The sequence below is a fragment of the Oryx dammah genome, unplaced genomic scaffold (genome assembly GCF_014754425.2).
Source record: "Oryx dammah isolate SB20612 unplaced genomic scaffold, SCBI_Odam_1.1 HiC_scaffold_27, whole genome shotgun sequence".
NCBI lineage: Eukaryota > Metazoa > Chordata > Mammalia > Artiodactyla > Bovidae > Oryx > Oryx dammah.
The window spans coordinates 124,353,594-124,376,795 of record NW_024070211.1 but is presented as its reverse complement, the minus strand read 5'-3'; the positions used below and the strand labels follow the sequence as shown (position 1 = coordinate 124,376,795).

The window sequence follows — 23,202 nt, the reverse complement described above, 5'->3', positions numbered from 1 at the left end:
TTAACTACAGAGCCCTGTTAGCTTCTTCTCTGCACTTTCAAACAGCTGAGGTCTCTGCATTGGGCTGAAGGAACTGTGGGCTCCTTCTCAGGTCCTGGGAAGGATGGTGCCGAGGAGACAGGCTCTTCTGGCTGGTTCAGAAGTTGGTTATCAGTTCCCTGTGAGAAGGCATTTCTTGAGGTCTGGGGATCCCCGGCATCCTGATGTTTCTGTCCCACCTAGATCTCCTATCTGGTGACTGCCATATCCAGACTCTGCAGATTTGTGACGAAGGGTCTTCCATCACCAACACTGCGTGCCTCTGGTAGTTTCTCCACCATAAATCATTCCAAGAAGAAAAATCTATTCAAATGGCTCTGTCTTCAACCAGTTTCAGCTCAGCGTAGCCCCACTCTCCTGGTAGTCCTGGATCTCTAGATCTATCATATGAAGCATCATTGTTAGGTCACTTACCTGGCACTGCGATGCCAGATTCATGCCCATCAGAGGACGAATCAAACATTAGGAGACCACCAAAGGGCTAGCTAGGATGCAGTGGAAATTCCAGTAGAATAGGAGACCAGAAGGCTCACTCTGCCTCCATAGTATCAGTGCCTCTGACACAGTCACAGGAGAATGCAGCTATGCCAGGGCAAGAAGCATCCTTCAACAATGGGCAAAGCAGATCATCCAAATGTCAAAGAAAAGCCTCGGGAGGAGCAGTCAGGTGCTAGTTCAGCTCCTTGGCTCACTGACTGATTGCACTAGTGTACACCTGTTCTTGCTTGTTAAAGATCTGAAACCAGCAAGGCATAGCCCTACCTGGTGATATAGGCCTTGGCCAGGAGGGAGTTATCGGCAAGCTGGAGCCGTGCACACAGCTGCCTCTCAAGCCTTGCTTCAGTTCCTCCCTAGTGAGTGGCTGCAGGAGCTCTCACCCACCGTCCCCATGGCAGGCTGGCCCGCCAGCACAGATGAAAAGGTCAGAGTGTTTTTATTAATTCACTTTCATTTCAGTCACTCAGTCGTGTTCGACTCTTTGGGACCCCATGGACTGCAGCACGCCAGGCTTCCCTGTCCATCACCAACTCCCCGAGCTTGCTCAAACTCATATCCATTGAGTCATACCACCCAACCACCTCAGCCTCCGTCATCCCTTTCTCCTCCTACCTTCAGTTTTTTTTCCAGCATCAGGGTCTTTTCTAAGGAGTCCGTTCTTTGCCTCAGGTGGCCAAAGTATTGGAGTTTCAGCTTCAGCATCAGTCCTTCCAGTGAATATTCAGGACCGATTTCCTTTAGGATTGACTGGTTTGATCTCCTTGCAGTCCAAGGGACTCTCAAGAGCCTTCTCCATCACTATTCTCCAATACTACAGTTCAAAAGTATCAATTCTTCCGCACCCAGCTTTCTTAGGTCTAACTCTCACATTTTTATTAATAGGCATGCTTGTTTTTTTCATTGAGTAAGTTTTAAGTCTCATGTTTGGATTTAGCAAAATCTATAAATTGGGGAATTGTACTACTTTTACTTTTAGGACATGCAAACTGATGAAGTTAGCTAATTAAGGTTTTCTTCAAATGGCCTAGACAAATTGACAGTGCTCTGGAATTGGATTATGAGGCTGAAAGGATTGACTTGTTAAAGAGTTGACTTGTTTTGTCATTGTTCCCATACCTATATTTTCTTTATGTTGTAGAAAGAGGGGGGCATGACTGAAATCATATTAGGCATGTATACGGAATTCTTGTAATTATTTAAGAATAACCACATAAGTATTTTACTGGAACACAACAAATAATATTCATAGGGAAGAGTGATGTTTATACTAAGATGGTAAAACAGGTTTGTAATAAAGATATTGACATAAAGGAGACCGAAACTTGCTAGGCAACATGAGAGACATGTACTATGGGGAATTACCTCTGTCTCCCTTCCCTCTGTTAAACCAAGAGCTGGGGGAACAAAAAGAAGAGGAAGAAAGAAAGGTTTCTATAATATTGTATAGTCCAGAATGGTATGGTTATAAAAGTGCTGAAAGAAAACAGTACTGGTGAGAACAGAAGCAGTTGGTAAAGAAAACTTGGAAATTATAAGTCTTTGGGTGGAAAAAAAGGTAGAAAAAAGTTCTGATCATGGAAACATAATGAAGAAAACTAATTTGGTGGTAGTTGAAAATCAGGCAAATAAATGGAGGTTAGCTGTTGTAGACACGATTGAGCGACTTCACTTTGACTTTTCACTTTCGTGCATTGGAGAAGGAAACGGCAACACACTCCAGTGTTCTTGCCTGGAGAATCCCAGGGATGGGGGAGCCTGGTGGGCTGCCGTCTATGGGGTTGCACAGAGTTGGACACGACTGAATTGACTTAGCAGCAGCAGCTGTTGTAGAAATCAGTAGTGACTTTTTAAGCCAGTGAATTGCATGAATAGAGCCCAATATTAAGGTTCTTGTTGGACATAGGATGAGTTATAGGAAAGACAGATTCAAAATTTCTTTTCTAAATGTGTTACTCTTGAGGGAAATTCTGGAGTTAATCTGTTTGTTGTAATGTTTCTATTTGAAAATTCAAGTGATAAGTACAATAAAATATTTATCATTACTTATGTTTATTTTAAAATGTTCAGAATAGATATTTTTAAAAAGTAAGATCTGTAACACCTCTACTCAAAACCCTCAGCTATTTCTCATTTTATTAACAGTAAAATCCCTTAAAAATTTCACAAAACCTTACATATATTCTTTCCTTCCCATGCTCTCTGACAACATCTCCTATTTCTTCACTCTGTTCTAAAAATCAGCTTCCTTGTTCTTCAACACACAAAGCATGCTCTTGACTCAGGTCCTTGAGACTGTGCACTGGGCCTAGAAAATTTTCCCAATAGTCATGTGGTTTTCTTGATTATCTTTTTCTGCAGGTCTCTGATCAAAGAATGTGTTCTTCAATTACTCTATTTTAACACTTACTCTTCTCTCAAACCAACATTACCTATGCTCTCTTGGTTGTTGTTTAGTCAATAAATTGTGTCTGATTCTTTGCGACTTTGTGGACTGTAGCGCACCAGGCTCCTCTCTTCTTCACTATTCTTTGGAGTTTGCTCAAATTGATGTCCATTAAGTGGGTGATGCTATCTAACCATCTCATCTTCCATAGCCCCCTTCTCCTGTAGCCTTCAATCTTTCCCACCATCAGGGGCTTTCCAATGAATCAGCTTTCTTGGTAATTGGCTAGTAAAAACATAACTTGAAAATATGGTTTGAAGTATTTCCAATAGGTTTCCAATCACCAAGACTGATACTTTGACTGTAGAGCTGTAAACTAGTCAAATTCTGTCTTGTTAGTTTTCAGTTTCTATACTCAAGAATAATCATTAAGAATTCCTATCCTTCAAATATACTCCTTTTTCTTTTGTATAGTTAATGAATACTTTGTTTTTGAACTTTGTTTCAATCTAACCCTTTTTTAAAAGTCTTTTCTTATTCTCAGTTTCTTTCATACATTAAAGCTTCATATGGATTAAAACCAAGTTTAATCTTTGCTGAAGTTCAATAACCACACCTCTGTTAAGTCCACACAAATTCTGTGTGGTATTGATATACCAACAAATGGCTACTTATTTATCCTGAGATTTCCAATTTTTTATATTTGATTTTTAATCATTATTTTCTTATATTTAGTGAGTTCTATTCAGGCACTGTTCCTAAGAGACAGTCAAACTATCCCATTATTTAGGTGAATGGATAGCAAATTTAAAGTAATTTTTAATTATAACTTTGCACTTTTGATACATTGTAAAAATTCCCACCCTTAATATGGGGAGCTGGTAAGATAATGGTTCCTGAACAACAATGACTTAAAGATATATTTGCTGTATTAGTTAAGGCTCATCAGAAAAACAGAACCAGCAAGATGTGTTTTCATAGATTTATTTTAAGGAATTGGCCGCTCACATAATCATGAAGGTCAAGTCTAAAATCTTCAGAATATATTTACAGTTTTGACTTCCAAGGAAGAGTCACAGTCCAAGTCCAAAGGCATTTTGCAGGTAAAATACAGGAAAAATTCCCACTTGCTTGGGGGAGGGCAAGTCTTTGTTCTGTTAAGGCCTTCATCTGATTGAATGAGCCCCACTCACATAACAGAGGCTAGTCTCTTTTGTCCAAAGTACACCTATTTAAACGTTAATCTCACTCAAAAACACTTTCACAACAACATCCAGAAAAATGTTTCCCCAAATAGTTGACATTCCCTGGTGGCTCAGTGGGTAAAGAATCTGCCTGCAATGCAGGAGACCTGAGTTTGATCCCTGGGTCTGGAGGATCCCCTGGAGAAGAGAATGGCTACCCACTCCAGTATTTTTGCTGGAGAACTCCATGGACAGAGTAACCTGCTGGGCTATAGTTCATGGGGTCCCTGAGGGTTGGACATGACAGAGTGACTAAAATTTCACTTCTTCCAATAGTTGGTAATATGGCCCAGGTAAGTTGACACATAAAATTATGCTTAGTATTCCTCTGAAACCCTTTACACCTTAAAAATATACTGTGTAGATAATTATGTAAATATGGCAATCATATGTATCTACACACATTAGTTATCCAAATAATGTGAATCATAGGACATAATAGTTCATCTATTCTATCTTAAAATGGCAAAGACTGTTTTTTCATAGTCACATGTTGAAAGAGCACAAATTTTGCAAGCATTTTTTACATATGTTAGCAGGCTGTACTAGATGACTGAGTAATATGTAAAATCACAGGTAAGAGATTATCAAGAATCACACTGCTGCCTTTTCTATCTTTTCCCATGAAAATGACCCAAGCATAAGCATCCAATATTTGAAAGCTTAGGAAATGTGTACCATTAGAATCAGTTTGAAAACAAACAAACAGGAAGTGAAAGTGTTAGTCACTCAGTTGTGTCTGACTCTGCGACCCCATGACTCCTCTGTCCATGGAATTCTCCAGGTAAAAATACTGGAGTGGGTGGCCATTATCTTCTCCAGAAGATCTTCCCAACTCAGGGACTGAACCTGGATCTCCCCCAGTCCAGGCAGATTCTTTACCATTTGAGCCATTAGAGAAGCCCCAGAATCAGCCTAGGTGAAGGTATAAAATGCAATATGATTTGAGCAATCATCAAATTGTCGGACATGACTGAGCGACTAACACACACAGACACACTCAAAATGATGACTTAGAAGTCATAAAATAAGTCAAGAAAAAAAACATATCATTATATAATACTGCTGTCTTGAGATACAGATATATATTTCTCATGCACTGCCATATATGCCTATCACCTAGATGATTGTTTAAATCATCAAGTTTTATTAATGTCAATGGATTTCAGTAATTTTCACTGTTTTTTTTTTTTTTTTTTCCCTCAGTGAAAAAACTGACTGGTTTCATTGTAGTTTTCATTGAGTGTTTTTTTCTGAAAAAATGCATGCCCTGTGTCCCAGGAAACCACTCAGTCTTGGGCAAGTGGTTCATCACCATAAGACCAATGACTGATAAAGACAGTGACTCTCAGTATGAAAGGCATTTATAGGAGTGGGAATAACGTTGAGCAATAATGGCCAAGCTTCGAGTTTCACGGCTAAAAAAAAAAAAAAGATTGAAAAATAGGGCATGGCTTTTCTTTAGAATTTTACCATGAAAGTCAAAGTCGCTCAGTCATGGCCAACTCTTTGTGATCCATGGACTATATAGTCCAGAGAATTCTTGAGCCCAGAATACTGGACTGGGTATCTGTTTCCTTCTACAGGGGATCTTCCCAACACAGGGATCGAACCCTGAACTCCCACATTGCAGGCGGATTCTTTACCAGCTGAGCCACAAGGGAATTTTACCATAGAAGAGTACAAAAATATACAAAAACCCTATACAACTATCTTCACTGTCATTCAATTAAAGGAATCAGAATTTTAATTTTAAAAACAGCAAACTATAATCTCAGATTAAAAGACAATCATTAAAATTGAGAACATTGTATTTTCTCATTTTATTGCAGGATGCTAAAAAATTCCACTGACATTATTGACCTGTATCAGTGAATTCTGCCTTATGAAACTAATAACCACTCTCTCTCTTCCTATCAGATAAGCCTGCTCATTCCCCTCAAAAATATGTCACATCTATTTTTTCTCTTTGAAAATGCAGATAATTTTTCTCTAATTTGAAAAAATAAGAAATAATAAGGTGAGTGGTCCTTAATACTTGGAGGAGGGTAGGATATATAACAGTAATACTTATTTGGGGACATCTTAATACTTCAGGATGTATATAATTCAAGAGAACCTACTTCTGAAAAAAAAAATAGACATATGTACAAAAAATATTACCTATAATTTCAGAGGCTTCAAAGAACCTCTAGAGCCCAGAGACCCTGGGACCAGAAATCTTGTTTAAATGTGGCTGACAAATGTTTAATTATCTTCTAGTCAAATACATTCAGCTGGCTTCCTTCTGCCTCACAACAGCAGTGATGAGAAAATGTGTGGGCTTTTCTGAGGTCTCCACTGACACAGATTCTGAGATCTGCCATATCAAATACACCAGCCAGGTTAAGCTCATAATACCACAGTATAAGACAGAGGTAACGAGGCAACCGGCCTGGATAGGTTTTGCAGAGGACATTACAATGAAGAGACTTTAAAACATTTAAATTTCAAACAAATATTAGTCTAAGGCATACAGAGGCTTTACATGTGAGTGAACAGAGCTTTGCTTTCTGTGAGAAAGATTCTGGTAGGTATTTGCTATTTAAATCTTTTTAGGTAATTAGTCCCTATGGTGCCTTCCATTTCAGGCTCCAGCTGTTCATGCTAATGAGATGTCACTTGGTGTCAGGAATTCCCATCCTCCAGCATTAAGCAGTTAACCAATAATGGGGTGCTTGTGAAGCCACACACATAAAGAGAGGTGCTGAACAACTTAAACTTAATTATCTCTGCTTTTATCCACAAAAAAAGGGCAAAGGATATTTATAGTATTAGTGTTAGTAGAAAGTCCCCTCTCTGATGAAGCATATTTCAGAAAGAAGAAAAGGGAAAAGTTTAACATTTCAGACATAATCATAGACAAGTTATTTCTTTAGATATACAACCTGATTGCTGAAAATATCAGAATCTACAAAAAGGATCAAATGTTTATCAAGTATCACCTTTTATCTCTCACATTTGCAGTATTTACATGAAAAGTACTAGTTGGTCATCATAAAGAGCTCTAAAAATAAGTTAGAAGTTCCATAGTATTTTACACCGTACCTCTGGAATACTGTTTTTACTGACTTGGCAGATGATTGAGTGCATCATAACTTTATAAATCATTTGTATAAAAATCTTGATTTTGATATTTAATTTATAATTTAAAAATCATACACTGTCACAAAGACACACTTAGTAAGTTCCAAATAAACATGTTGCAAAGACCATTCTGATCAAAATGTAATAAAACAAGAAGCTCAATTTAGAGATATATAAAAAATTGAGCATCATTTTTCTAAAATAATTTCTTCATGAAAAAATAAATGAATATTAAAAACACATGGTGAAAGTTGGAAATTATCATGGCTTAAATTCAATTTATGGATGTCATGAAAACGGCCTTTATTCCTAAAAAATAAATGAATAAATAAATCCATTAAATTTTAAATGAAAGAAACAAGAAAAATTAAAGTTTAAGAAGCTAATGAATATAAAAGAAAAACTAACATATTACCATATATTTAAAAAATTGACCAAGAAAGACAGAGATAGAGATCCTCAAAGCTGGTTATAAAAAGATACAGATGTAACAGAATGCAAAAGCCTGTGCTCAAGTGAGGTCACACAAAAAAAACTTAGGCATTTGGGACAGAGAAAATCTTATTGCAGGTGAGAACCTCTGGCGTGTGCTCGCAAAACCCCAAACTCTGATGGTTTTGGGAGAAATTTTTATAGGCAAAATTTGGGGTGAAGGCTGTAGGGTGTGTGACTTCCTTCTGATTCCTTGGTGGTAAGGTAACAGGGCGATGCTCCAGGAATCTTGGACTCAGCCTGAAGTTATCATCCTCCACTTGGGTGGAGGCCTTAGTTCTGCCAGAAGAACCCAAAGATATTGTTATTTATGTTCCTTCAGGAAGAACCAGGATCCTTCTTTAATCTCTGCATTATAGTTTCTTTTCTCTTGTCGATGGTCTTATTCCCTGACTCCTATACAATGTCACGAACCTCTATCCATAGTTCATCAGGTACTCTGTTTATCAGATCTAGTCCCTTAAATCTATTTCTCACTTCCACTGTAGAGTCATAGGTATTTGATTTAGGTCATACCTGAATGGTCTAGTAATTTTCCCCACTTTCTTCAATTTAAGTCTGAATTTGGCAATAAGGAGTTCATGATCTGAGCCACAGTTGGCTCTCGGTCTTCTTTTTGATGACTGTTTAGAGGTTGTCGATCTTTGGCTGCAAAGAATATAATCAATCTGATTTCACTGTTGGCCATCTGGTGATGTCCATGTGTAGAGGCTTCTCTTGTGTTGTTGGAAGAGGGTATTTGCTATGACCAGTGTGTTCTCTTGGCAAAACTCTATTAGCCTTTTCTCTGCTTCATTCTGTACTCCAAGGCCAAATTTGCCTGTTACTCCAGGTGTTTCTTGACTTCCTACTTTTGCATTCCAGTCCCCTATAATGAAAAGGACATCTTTTTTGGGTGTTAGTTCTAAAAGGTTTTGTAGGTCTTCATAGAACCATTCAACTTCAGCTTCTCCAGAGTTACTAGTCAGGGCATAGACTTGGATTACTGTTATATTGAATGGTTTAGATTGGAAACGAACAGAGAGAATTCTGTCATTTTTGAGATTGCATCCAAGTACTGCATTTCAGATTCTTTTGTTGACCATGATGGCTACTCCATTTCTTCTAAGGGATTCCTGCCCACAGTAGTAGATATAATGGTCATCTGAGTTAAATTCACCCATTCCAGTCCATCTTAGTTTGCTGATTCCTAGAATATTGATGTTCACTCTTGCCATCTCCTGTTTGATCACTTCCAATTTGCCTTGATTCATGGACCTAACATCTCAGGTTTGTATGCAATATTGCTCTTTACAGCATTGGACCTTGCTTCTATCACCAGTCCTATTCAAAACTGAGTGCTGTTTTTGCTTTGGCTCCATCCCTTCATTATTTCTGGAGTTATTTCTCCAGTGATCTCCACTAGCATATTGAACACCTACCAACCTGGGGAATTCATCTTTCAGTGTCCTATACTTTTGCCTTTTCATACTATTCATGAGTGCCTGATGAACTATGGACAGAGGTTCATAAGATTGTACAGGAGGCAGGGATCAAGATCATTCTCAAGAAAAACAAATGCAAAAAAGCAAAATGGCTGTCTGAGGAGGCCTTACAAATAGCTGTGAAAAGAAGAGAAATGAAAAGCAAAGGAGAAAAGGAAAGATATACCCATTTGAATGCAGAGTTCCAAAGAATAGCAAAGAGAGACAAGAAAGCCTTCCTCAGGGATCAATGCAAAGAAACAGAGGAAAAATTAGAATGGGAAGGTCTACACAGAACTGTACAAAAAGATGTTCATACCCCTATAATCATGATGGTGTGATCAATCAGAGACAGACATCCTGGAAGGTGAAGTCAAGTAGCCCTTAGGACGCATCACTATGAACAAAGCCAGTGGATGTGATGGAATTCCAGTTGAGCTATTTCAAATCCTAAAGGGTGATGCTATGAAAGTGATGCACTCAATATGTCAGAAAATTGGAAAAACAGCAGTAGCCACAGGACTGGAAAAGGTCAGTTTTCCTTCCAATCCCAAAGAAAGGAATTGCCAAAGAATGTTCTAACTACCACACAATTGCACTCATTTCACACACTACTAAAGTAAAGCTCAAAATTCTCCAAGCCAGGCTTCAGCAGTACATGAACTGTGAAATTCCAGATGTTCAAATTTGTTACAAAAAAACAGAGGAAGCAGAGATCAAATTGCCAATATCCACTGGATCACTGAAAAAGCAAGAGAGTTCCAGAAAAACAACTATTTCTGTTTTATCGACTATGCCAAAGCCTTTGACTGTGTGGATCACAATAAACTGTGGAAAATTCTGAAAGAGATGAGAATACCTGACCACCTGACCTGCCTCTTGAGAAACTTGTATGCATGTCAGGAAACAACAGTTAGAACTGGACATGGAACAACAGACTGGGTCCAAATAGGAAAAGGAGTACATCAAGGCTATGTATTGTCACTCGGCTTAATTAACTTATATGCAGAGTTCAGTTCAGTTCAGTTCAGTTGCTCAGTCGTGTCCGACTATTTGCGACCCCATGAATCGCAGCACGCCAGGCCTCCGTGTTCATCACCATTTCCCGGAGTTCACTCAGACTCAGTCCATCGAGTCCGTGTTGCCATCTAGCCATCTCATCCTCGGTGGTCCCCTTCTCCTCCTTCCCCCAATCCCTCCCAGCAGCAGAGTCTTTTCCAATGAGTCAACTCTTCGCATGAGGTGGCCAAAGTACTGGAGTTTCAGCTTTGGCATCATTCCTTCCAAAGAAATCCCAGGGTTGATCTCCTTTAGAATGGACTGGTTGGATCTCCTTGCAGTCCAAGGGACTCTCAAGAGTCTTCTCCAACACCACAGTTCAAAAGCATCAATTCTTCGGTGCTGAGCCTTCTTCACAGTCCAACTCACATCCATACATGACCACAGGAAAAACCATAGCCTTGACTAGACAGACCTTAGTCGGCAAAGTAATGTCTCTGCTTTTGAATATGCTATCTAGGCTGGTCATAACTTTTCTTCCAAGGAGTAAGCGTCTTTTAATTTCATGGCTGCAATCACCATCTGCAGTGATTTTGGAGCCCAAAAAAATAAAGTCTGACACTGTCTCCACTGTTTCCCCATCTATTTCCCATGAAGTGATGGGACCAGATGCCATGATCTTTGTTTTCTGAATGTTGAGCTTTAAGCCAACATTTTCACTCTCCTCTTTCACTTTCATCAAGAGGCTTTTTAGCTCCTCTTCACTTTCTGACATAAGGGTAGTGTCATCTGCATATCTGAGGTTATTGAGATTTCTCCCAGCAATCTTGATTCCAGCTTGTGTTTCTTCCAGTCCAGCGTTTCTCATGATGTACTCTGCATAGAAGTTAAATAAGCAGGGTGACAATATACAGCCTTGACATATTCCTTTTCCTATTTGGAACCAGTCTGTTGTTCCATGTCCAGTTCTAACTCTTGCTTCCTGACCTGCATACAGATTTCTCAAGAGGCAGGTCAAGTGCTCTGGTATTCCTATCTCTTTCAGAATTTTCCACAGTTTATTGTGATCCACACTGTCAAAGGCTTTGGCGTAGTCAATAAAGAAGAAATAGATGTTTTTTTCTGGAACTCTTTTGCTTTTTCAATGATCCAGCAGATGTTGGCAATTTGATCTCTGGTTCCTCTGACTTTTCCAAAATGAGCTTGAACATCAAGAAGTTCACGGTTCACGTATTGCTAAAGCCTGGCTTAGAGAATTTTGAGCATTACTTTACTAGCATGCGAGATAAGTGCCATTGTTCAGCACTTCATTCTTTGGCATTGCCTTTCTTTGGGATTGGAATGAAAACTGATCTTTTCCAGTCCTGTGGCCACTGCTGAGTTTTCCAAATTTGCTGGCATATTGAGTGCAGCACTTTCACAATATCATCTTTCAGGATTTGAAATAGCTCAACTGGAATTCTATCACCTCCACTAGCTTTGTTCCGTAGTGATGCTTTCTAAGGCCACCTTGACTTCACATTCCATGATGTCTGGCTCTAGGTGAGTGATCACACCATCATTATTATCTTGGTCGTGAAGATCTTTTTTGTACAGTTCTTCTGTGTATTCTTGCCACCTCTTCTTAATATCTTCTGCTTCTGTTAGGTCCATACCATTTCTGTCCTTTATTGAGCTCATCTTTGCATGAAATGTTCCCTTGGTATCTCTAATTTTCTTGAAGAGATGTCTAGTCTTTCCCATTCTGTTCTTTTCCTCTATTTCTTTCCATTGATCACTGAGGAAGGCTTGCTTTCTTATCTCTCCTTGCTATTCTTTGGAACTATGCATTCAGATGTTTATATCTTTCCTTTTCACCTTTGCTTTTCGCTTCTCTTCTTTTCACAGCTATTTGTAAGGCCTCCCCTGACAGCCATTTTGCTTTTTTGCATTTCTTTTCCATGGGGATGGTCTTGATCCCTGTCTCCTGTACAATATCACCAACCCTATTCCATAGTTCATCAGGCACTCTATCTATCAGATCGAGGCCCTTAAGTCTATTTCTCACTTCCACTGTATAATCATAAGGGATGAGTTAAGTCATACCTGAATGGTCTAGTGGTTTTCCCTGCTTTGTTCAATTTCAGTCTGAATTTGGCAATAAGGTGTTCATGATCTGAGCCACAGTTGGCTCCTGGTCTTGTTTTTGTTGACTGTATAGAGCTTCTCCATCTTTGGCTGCCAAGAATATAATCAATATGATTTCAGTGTTGACCATCTGGTTATGTCCATGTGTAGAGGCTTCTCTTGTGTTGTTGGAAGAGGGTGTTTGCTATGACCAGTGTGTTCTCTTGGCAAAACTCTATTAGGTTTGCCCTGCTTCTCCTGTATTCCAAGGCCAAATTTGCCTGTTACTCCAGGTGTTTCTTGACTTCCTACTTTTGCATTCCAGTCCCCTATAATGAAAAGGACATCTTTTTGGGTGTTAGTTCTAAAAGGTTTTGTAGGTCTTCATAGAACCATTCAACTTCAGCTTCTCCAGAGTTACTAGTCAGGGCATAGACTTGGATTACTGTGATATTGAATGGTTTACCTTGGAAATGAACAGAGATAATTCTGTCGTTTTTGAGATTGCCTCCAAGTACTGCATTTCGGATTCTTTTGACCATGATGGCTATTCCATTTCTTCTAAGGGATTCTTGCCCACAGTAGTACATACAATGGTCATCTGAGTTAAATTCACCCATTCCAGTCCATTTTAGTTTGCTGATTCCTAGAATGTTGATATTCACTCTTGCCATCTCCTGTTTGATCACTTCCAATTTGCCTTGATTCATGGACCTGACATTCCAGGTTCCTATGCAATATTGCTCTTTACAGCATTGGACCTTGCTTCTATCACCAGTCACATTCACTACTGGATATTGTTTTTGCTTTGGCTCCATCCTTTCATTCTTTCTGGAGTTATTTCTCCACTGATCTCCAGTAGCATATTGGGCACCTACTGACCTGTGGAGTTCCTCTTTCAGTATCCTATCATTTTGCTTTTTCATACCGTTCATGGAGTTCTCAGGGCAAGAATACTGAAGTGGTTTGCCATTCCCTTCTCCAGGGGACCACATTCTGTCAGACCTCTCCACCATGACCTGCCCGTCTTGGGTGGCCCCACAAGTCTTGGCTTAATTTTATTGAGTTAGACAAGACTGTGGTCCATGTGATCTGATTGGCTAGTTTTCTGTGATTATGGTTTCTGTCTGCCTGCCCTCTCATGTCCTCTCACATCTACCGTCTTACTTGGGTTTCTCTTACCTTGGACAAGGGGTATCTCCTCACCGCTGGCCCCTCCTGACCTTGAACCTGGAGTAGCTCCTCTTGGCCCTCTTGTGCTTGCGCAGCCACGGCTCCTAAGGACGTGGGGTAGCTCCACTCAGCCACTCCTGCGCTGTCACAGCCTGACACTCTCGACTGCTGCCCCTGACCTGGTCGAGGGGTAGCTCCTCTCGGCCACATGTCTGTGTGGTTCATCACAGCCGGTGCGCATACCCCTACTAGTGTACTATTAATTAAGTAATGTACTTTTGTGTGGAGATTATATATGTATATGTGTGTCTTGTATATATGCAGAATCAAATATAGATATATAGGCACAAAAGCAACAAAGATTATCTTAAATATTTGACAAGTGGTAGGTTTTTTAAAAAATTTATTTACTCTTAATTGAAGTATTGGTGGTAAGTTTTGACGAGAAGAACTGACCATTACATTTTTTCTATATTAAATGGAAATTTTATTTTACTTTTTTAATTCATAAAAAGGCACATTAACAACAAAAATAAATCTAAAAAGTATAGCTAAATTACTCAGTGGCATTTTATATGCTTAGAGATGTTACTTTTAATAATAATTATTAATATTATTATTTCTTTATAAGTAATATATTACACGTAGAACCACCAGCAAAAACCTCTATAAAAATTAGAAAAACTTTACAATGGCACAATATAATTTGGGAAAAAATTATGTAGTAAAAGTAAAAACTTCTCATTATTTCTTAAGTATCCAGAGGAAACTCCATTTTTGAAAAGTTAATTGTCATTTTCCTAAGTGATAGATCCAACTAATATCATAGCAAAATCATTGTTTACTATAGAAATCTGTAGTTCATTTACAAGATAAATTCTACAAATTAATCTTATTCAAAACTCTTTCAAATGTTAGAAACTCACCTGCTAAATCTGAGACAAAGAACCAAAAGATTCATGTCTTACAGGAAAACATTCAGATATTTACTGCTAGGCAATCATCTTATAACTGTTCTTTATTTAAAAAAAAAAAAAACATATAATAGGAAAACTCTGTCTTTGGGAACTGAAGCTTCATTGTTCTATTCACCTGTCCTCTTTTGACTGTATTCTAATATAGAGATTCTCAAGCCACAATGCATATTAAAATTACATGGGCAAAGTGTAAAAAATGTACTTAGTCAAATCACATGAAATTTTACTACTTCAGAAAATTTGAGTACTCAGTGTCTACAATACCCAATCAGTCCTAGAAATTCCCTAAGTTTTTTATCAGTTTTGGATAATTTTGAATAGCCAGGGATCTTTAATGTACCATCTTCCATGAAAGGGAGTTTTTCAGGTGGCACTAGTGGTAAAATACCCGCCTGATAATGCAGGAGAGACATAAGAGATGCAGGTATGTTCCCTGGGTCAGGAAGATCCCCTGGAGGAGGGCATGGCAACCCACTCCAGTTATCTTGCCTAGAGAATCCCAAAGACGGAGATCAGCGGGCCACATTCTGTGAGGTTGCAGAGTCTGACATGACTGAAATGACTTAATATGCGCACACACAGGCACGCACCTGATGAAACTTCCATAAAAATCCCATAAGTATGGGGTTCAGAGAGCTTTGGGGTTGGTGAACACATCCACATGCTGCAGGGGTGGTACATCCCAAATCCATGGGAACAGAAGCTCCTGTGTTCAGGACCTTTCTGAACCTCATGTGTGTTTCTCTTCATCTGATTCTTCATTCATATCATTTAATATCCCTTATGGTAAATAGTAATCTATTAGGTAAACTGTTTTCCTGAATTTTATGAGCTACTGTAGCAAATAATCAGACCCAATTAGAGGGGTGTGGGAATCTCTGATTTACAACCAGTCGCTCAGAAACACAGATAGGAACCTGGACTTTCAATTGGCATCTGAAGTGGTGGTGGTAGTGGGGCAGCCATAGGGGTCTTTACTAATTCCTGTTAACGTCAAAACCGAATTATAAGACACCTGGTGTCTGAGATATGGTCGGTGTGGGAATAAACCCACACATTTGGTGATGAGAGTTAAAGTAGTATTGAGTGTTTGAATGTATTCTGTGTGTAGTGAATAAATGAGAAGCAGGGAGTTTTTCCTAGACAGTAGTTTTGTGCCATTATACCCTTTGTGCTTTGTCTTTCTAATATAGAGTATTGGCTCTTTCAGAGACAAAGACCTTTTTCTTGCAATATTTGTAAGTACCCTTAGTAGGAGATGTTTGTTTCATATCAGTTCAGTTCAGTTCAGTTGTTCAGTTGTATCCAACTCTTTGCAACCCCATGAATTGCAGCACGCCAGGCCTCCCTGTCCATCACCATCTCCCAGAGTTCACTCAAACTCACGTCCATCGAGTTGGTGATGCCATCCAAACATCTCATCCTCTGTCTTCCCCTTCTCCTCCTGCCCTCAATCCCTCCCAGCAGCAGAGTCTTTTCCAATGAGTCAACTCTTCGCATGAGGTGGCCAAAGTACTGGAGTTTCAGCTTTACCATCATTCCTTCCAAAGAACACCCAGGACTGATTTCCTTTAGAATGGACTGGTTGGATCTCCTTGCAGTCCAAGGGACTCTCAAGAGTCTTCTCCAACACCACAGTTCAAAAGCATCAATTTTTCGGCACTCAGCTTTCTTCACAGACCAACTCTCACATCCATAGATAACCACTGGAAAAACCATAGCCTTGACTAGATGGATACAATGATCTTTATATATATATATATATATATATATATTTGTTTTTGTTGTTGTGGTTGTTGTCCAGACTTTGATTTTGTTCTTAATGTGTTAGTTTTCTAAGACCCTCAAAAAATATTTGTCTTTATGAGAGATAATGATTATTCAAGTCAGAATATTTCTGTTCCAATTTATTTTCCTATTAAATACTTTATTTCTGGTCTCTGTCCATTTATGAAAATAGAGGACAGTGATTACTTTTATGTCAGCTCTCAGAGATACTTTAAAATATTTTTTGAAAGTCTTCTGAAGTCAACCCTAAGGTGGGATCATTCTGTAGAAAATCTTGAGTAAAAAGGTAGTTCCCATGTATATTTCGGAGAGTAGGAAAAGGGCCATAAGCCATACGAATAGGATTAAAGTAGGATATAGAACTTGGAACATAAGAGACATGTTCCAAATGATTTAAAGGATAAGGGTTTCTTTTCTTTGGTCCTTACTAGAAAGTCTTTGAGGGAAGTTATTCTAGATTGAGAGCTTCATATTAAAGCCTCAGCATAATAACAAAAAATTAACTTTCTTTTGATACTTGCTCACTTGCTCTCCCTTCTTTTCTAAGGGTTTTGTTAGGTGTCTCATATGTGAGATGCCAAAACCATACCAGGATGGCCACTAAAATGTTAAATTATTGTTGTGCCATATGTCAAGATAATCACTGAATTTGGAATACAGTGAGAAAGCATCTTGCATTAGACATTCTGCAGAGGTGGGAGAGAGACAAGTTAGAGGCCAAAAAAACACTTTCTCACACACCCATACACATATCATGACAGTCAGTTTCTACTAATACTTTATGAGACAGCATCTTGGATTCTTGATTATTTCTGTCAATACTATATGACTAATAACTCAGAAACTTAGTCTACAAGCTATTGAAATAGAGAAGAAAAATCCTTTATATTATCAGAGTGAACTTTCTTTGGGCAGGCAAGGCAGAAAATTTCCTCTTTAGATTTCATAAGGGACCCAAGTAATGTTTATAAACCATCATTACACATATTTGTAATGTTTGTAATTCATTGTTACATATGTGAAAACTTCTTGTTGTGTAGGAAACCTCTTAATTTTAAAAAACACAGATTTATTTTTTATAGATTACTTCTACAACACTGTCCTAGGATCAAGTGCATAGCAAAATGACCCAGTTATTCTTTCTTCAAATCCTGTTCCTTTATAGGTCATCACAAGATATTGAATTTGATTCCCTGCTATACAGGAAATCCCCACCACCCATCCACCCTATGTACAGTAGTCAATCTGACACTCCCCATCAGTCCCTCTCTCCTTCCCCACCCCACAACCACAAGCCTGCCCTCCATGTCTCCAAGTCCACTCAACAGTACACACATTCATCTGTATCATTCTTAGACCACACACACACACACACACGTGCAAGCAATATGACACTGCACTGCCCCTCTTTTTCTGACCTATCCCACCAAGCAAATACACTTTGGGTCCATTCATGCCCCACAAACAGCAATACCCCATTCCCTCTCATGGCCAAGTAACATTCCCCTTACCCCTATACAATATCATCCCCAGCCCACCATGTACTGAAGAGTTCTGGGCTACTCCCATCCCACAGCCCCTGCTAACACTGCCACAGGAACACCGGGGTGTATGCATTCCCTAAAAGTAGAGTCCTCTGTTACTTCAGGATATGAACCAAAGATTGGGACTGCTGGACTGCATAGCAGCTCCACCTTCAGTCTTCTGAGGAACCTTCACACTGCCCCACAGTGACTACACCAGTTCACACTCACCACCAGCAGTACACGACTCCCCTAACCCTTCCCAGCACCTATCATCTGTGGACCTCTAGATGACAGTCATCTGAGCTGCATGAGGTGATATCCCACCAAGGGCCGAAAACTAACTTTTCCAAAAATCAGCAACACCAAGCATTCCCCCAAGTACCTGCTGGTCATCCTCACTTATCTCCTGCTCCCGAAAAATGCCAGTATGGATTCCCCACCCACCGTCTAATCAGGCTCTGCCCCTTTAACACAGAGCTGCAGGAGACCTCTGGCCACCAACCCCCTGGCAGTGGCTCTGCCCTCATGTTTCCCTTTCTGCAGGCTATCCCCTAGACAGGGGAAGGGTGGAGAACAGAATTTTCTTTATTTTAAAATGATCATCAGAGAATATCTAATTACTAGCTTGTTAATAAAAGAAATGAGATGACAAAAAAGTCTAAGAAACAGATGATTCTTAAACATACAGTAGAAATTTGGTATAAATGGAAAAAAAAAAACAATGAAAAATTTAGCAATTTTTCATTGCTTACTCTGTCAGGAATTAAGAAAAAGTAATTTGTGCAACCATTCAACAAAATAGCCCATGACAAAAAATAAAATGTGTGAAAATTGATAAATAAATGATTCTCAACAGAATTGTTCAGATAGGTACGGATTTTATATGAATATGCAGACTTTCAGGAATTTAGAGATTCAGTTATTTCTTCCTATACATACTCTTCATAAATGTTTATGTCTAGCTATGAACGTGTCCTTCTTTCTTTCTTTATAGCGGATACAACAGAAGTGAACATTGTTAAACATGGCACTCAAAAGAGAAAAGGTATTTTAAAAAAATATTTGATTTTAGCACTGAAAAAGCAGACTTATGGTTAAAATATATCAATAAGAAGAAAACAATATATGAAAGAAATAACATAATGTTCTTTTATATATAATCTACTAATTCCACATAACATTCTGTGCTTAGTCCCTCAGTTGTGTCCAGTTCTTTATGACCCCATGAACTGTAGCCCACCAGGCTCCTCTGTCCATGAGGATTCTCCAGGCAAGAAGACTGCAGTGGGTTGCCATGCCCTTCTCCAGGGGGTCTTCCCAACCCAGGAATCAAATAGGGTCTCCTGCAGTACAGGTGGATTGTTTACCAGCAGAACTACCCAGGAAGCCCTTTCATATAATGGTGACTTTTAAATCAGAAATTATGTAAAAATTACATTATAGTTTTCCTGAACTTATCTTTTAGTAATTACTTCATCTTCATGATACTTTGTAACAATGAGAGTACAACCAGAAGACATAAAAGACAAATTCATATGGGGACAGTTTAATAAGAAAAATTATTTAACTATAACAGGGGTGGACTATGAAGTTTCTCTAGGGGCTCTAATGAATAGTCTAGGAATCCCAGAGAGTACCTCAAAAATGGAAAAAACTTGGAGTGGAGTCCCAGTTCCAAAGCTGAGATTCAGATCTCATTGGAGAAGTGTGGCTACAACCTACTACACTAGATGCTTTCTGACTTGTTCCAGGTAAGAACTGGTGTGCAGTCATCAACAAGCAGGAAATAGCTTCTAGTGTGCAGATGGGTCAAGGCTCATGTACAAGAAACTGATTGGGAAATAGAAAACAACCTTTAGGCTATAGATGGATTGTTGCTGGGATGCAAGTGAGATGCCAACTAGAAGAAAACACTTCCAGGCTGAGGTAGGCCAAGGTTGGAGGGCAGATGCAAGAAAGAAATGGAAGTGTCAAGAGCTCATGTGCGGGCTGGGTGACATAGTATGTATGTGCAGCATCAGTTCAGGGATAGCTTCATTGAGGGTGTCACTGAGCTAAGGCCAAAGCTGTAAGTTCACTGAGGGACTACTTTCTCTAGGCTTCCAGCCAGGGGGAGTGGAACAGAATGTTCCCCAATATGCAATACTGGCAGTAGTGAGAGGAGGAGGAAAAATAAAAATGGAAAGACACTGGAATAGGAAGAGATGCCGTTTCTTTAGTTCTATATCTACATCACCATGTGCTGAAAAAAGTAAACATCTTGCTCTATGCCAAGAAAAAGGGCTCGGAATCTAGCTCCGTTATTGCAAAATGGGGAGAAAACACTGGATTTGAAGCTGAGACAATAAACTGATATTTGGCATGCACATGGTCCTTTTGGGATGCCAACATCATGCCTCATTTCCCATCCTACAAGGATAGCAGAAAGAAATCCCTAACTATGGTGCTTGAGACAAGGACTCCAGTCAAGCCTAATATAAGCTTAGCCTTGGGACTTCCAAGTCATATGAAGAATATTGACCTTTGGCTACAGCTAACTGAGTTGTCTTTGTGCAACAGAGGATGAAATGGTTGGATGGAATCACAGATTCAATGGACTTGTGTGTGTACTTAGTCACTCAGTCATGTCCAACTCTGCAACCCCATGGATTGTAGCCCACCAGCCTCCTCTTCCATGGAATTCTCCAGGCAAGAATACTGGAGGCTCTTGCCATTCCCTTCTTCAGGGAATCTTCCCAATTCAGGGATCAAACCCAGGTCTCCTGCATTGCAAGCTGATTACTTACTATCTGAGCCACCACAGAAGCCCATTTACTCGCATATGATTTCTTCATGAGTTATTGGGTATAGTTTCACCACTGATAAACAAAACTGAGATTAAAACACCCTTTTACAGACTTCTGGCTTGAGCTCCATCAATTTAAAAGTTGGAAATTCTTGTGGTTTGATAACAATCTTTAGTGTGTGTTCTTTTTAGTTGCTTTTTCTTTTTGTGTGTATGTATCTTCACTGTCATTCTCACAACAAGATAAAAATTCAGCAGACCCCAAGTCACCAACTTTTGTTTAGATCGTCTGGAGAATTGAGGCCATGGGACAAACAGTCTTCCAGAAATCTAGAGAAGCAGCCAGATAAAGACAAGAACAGCTACGATCAGGATAAGCTTACCTGGAACTGAAGCAGCTGAAGCCATGAACTGGTGGTACACTTTCACAGTCACGCTGAAGAATTTGTGCAGGCTGAGGATGTACTGACTTGACAGTGTTGGTGTTACTCGGTTAGTCATGTCCAACTCTATGCAACCCTATGGACTTAACAGTAACTTGACTAGAACATCTTGGGGCCCAATCTTAGCAAGGTCCCCCTGAAACTGTATAAATTTTACCTCTAGCAACCCCACCAGTAGCTCACTGTAAAAACTGGAGAAATATCTCTAATATTTTGGTCAGAAGGAGAGAAAAGTATCCATTTTGAAATGCACCTAGGAAATAAATAAGCATTTTGAAATATGCCTCGAGCTGTCTCTATAACAAAAGTTTTCCCTTCAGGGGAAACTACTTTACCAGAGCATTATCTGACCTGGAGGAAGGGCAATTAGACAGCTCCCAGCTCCTGTCCATCATAGTTTATGTACAGGGGGAAGAAAAAGGTTTTGAAATGCTTCAGCATCTTATCCCAGTAACTCAGGCCAACTAAAACTGAGATTTACCTATAAGACATTTTTATGCTTCTCTTTGACCATATCTTAACAACACATCAACAGGGCTTCAGAATAATAACAGTGGATTATTACTGAAAGAGCTGTAAGATACGGACTCCATTTAAGAAGTTCTCAAGGAAATTCAAAGAAAATAGGGAGATAAAATTACACATGAAGAGACTGAGTTCTCTGGCACCTACATCTATAGAAAATATTCCCAGATTAACATAAAGTGTCACATTACCTGATAAATCATGTGCAATTCTCAACAATAACAGCAGCAGCACAATATAACACATGAGACAAAGCGTCAGAATCAGAGTGAGATATGAAACTGATTTTAGAATGAATTTAGAGAATTTAAAATCATTATGATAAATATGCTGAAGGTGCTTATGAAAAAAAGTAGGCAACATGCAAACAAACAGGTAATGTAAGCAGAGAGCTGGAAATTCAAAGTGAAGATCGGGAGGAAATGCTAAAAAAGTCAAAAAATGTTTAATGGAAATGAAAATATGATGTTTATAATCACAGTAGTAGGCTGGAAATGGCAAAAGAAAGTACCAATGAGCTTGAAAACATGTCAATGGAAAATTTTCAACCTGAAACATGAAATGTAAATAGATAAAAGATGGGGAAAGATGAAGATTAAATCCACTACTGTGCTACATTTATTTAAAATAACATAGATAGCATCATAATTAAGGTGAGAAACAAGATGCTTTCCACCTAAGATCAGGAACAAGTCAAGGATAACCCCCTCTAGGAGTTTTATTCAACATTGTACCACTAGTTCTAGATAATGCAATAAGGCAAGGAGAGGAAGTTAAGATATGAAGATTGAGGAAGAAGAAATAAAACTTCTTGCTCACAAATGCCGTGATTGTGTATGTAGAAGATACTTATCAATCACAAAAAAATCCTGGTTCTAATAAATGATTGTAGTGAGATTGTAGTGTATAAGGTTAGTATGTAAAAGTCAATTACAGGGGGCAGGGAAGATGAGGGTGGGATGCATGGAAAGAGTAGCATGGAAACATACACACCACTATATGTAAAACATATAGCTAGTGGGAATTTGCTGTATGACTAGGGAACTCAGACCAAGGCTCTATGGAAACCTAGAGGGGTGGGATGGAGTGGAAGGTGGGAAGGAGGTTCAAGAGGAGGAGACATGTATACTTATGGCATATATATGTTGATGTCTGGCAGAAACCAATGCAATATTGTAAAGCAATTATCCTTCAATTAAAAATTAATAAATTAAAAAAATTAATGCTTTTCTAAACACCAGAAATGAATAACTGGAATTTGAAATTAAGAGCAAAACATCACTTATTAGACATCTGGGTCATCATAACAAAATACTACATGGAAGGGCTTTAACAGTATAAATTTGTTTTCTCATAGTTTTGGAGGCTGGAAGTCGAAGATCAAGGTGCCAGGAGAGTTGGTTTCTCCTGCAAACTCTCTCCTTTACTGGGAGGCATCTTCTCATGGGCCTTTTCTCTTTGTGTACATACTCCTGACATTTATTCCAATTTTTATAAGGCTAAGTTGGAAGAAGACCCAATCCTTATAGCCTCATTTAACCTTAATTATTTCCTTAAAAGTACCATCTCCAGATACAGTCACAGTGTGTGTTAGAGCTTCAACCTATGAATTTGGAAAGACATGATTCAGTCAAT

At 39.0% G+C, this 23,202-nt stretch overlaps 1 pseudogene; it reads right to left on the bottom strand.

Annotated features, from left to right (window-relative positions):
• LOC120854165 lies at positions 1-21,100 on the bottom strand (annotated as a pseudogene).
• Positions 21,101-23,202: the final 2,102 nt, after the last annotated feature.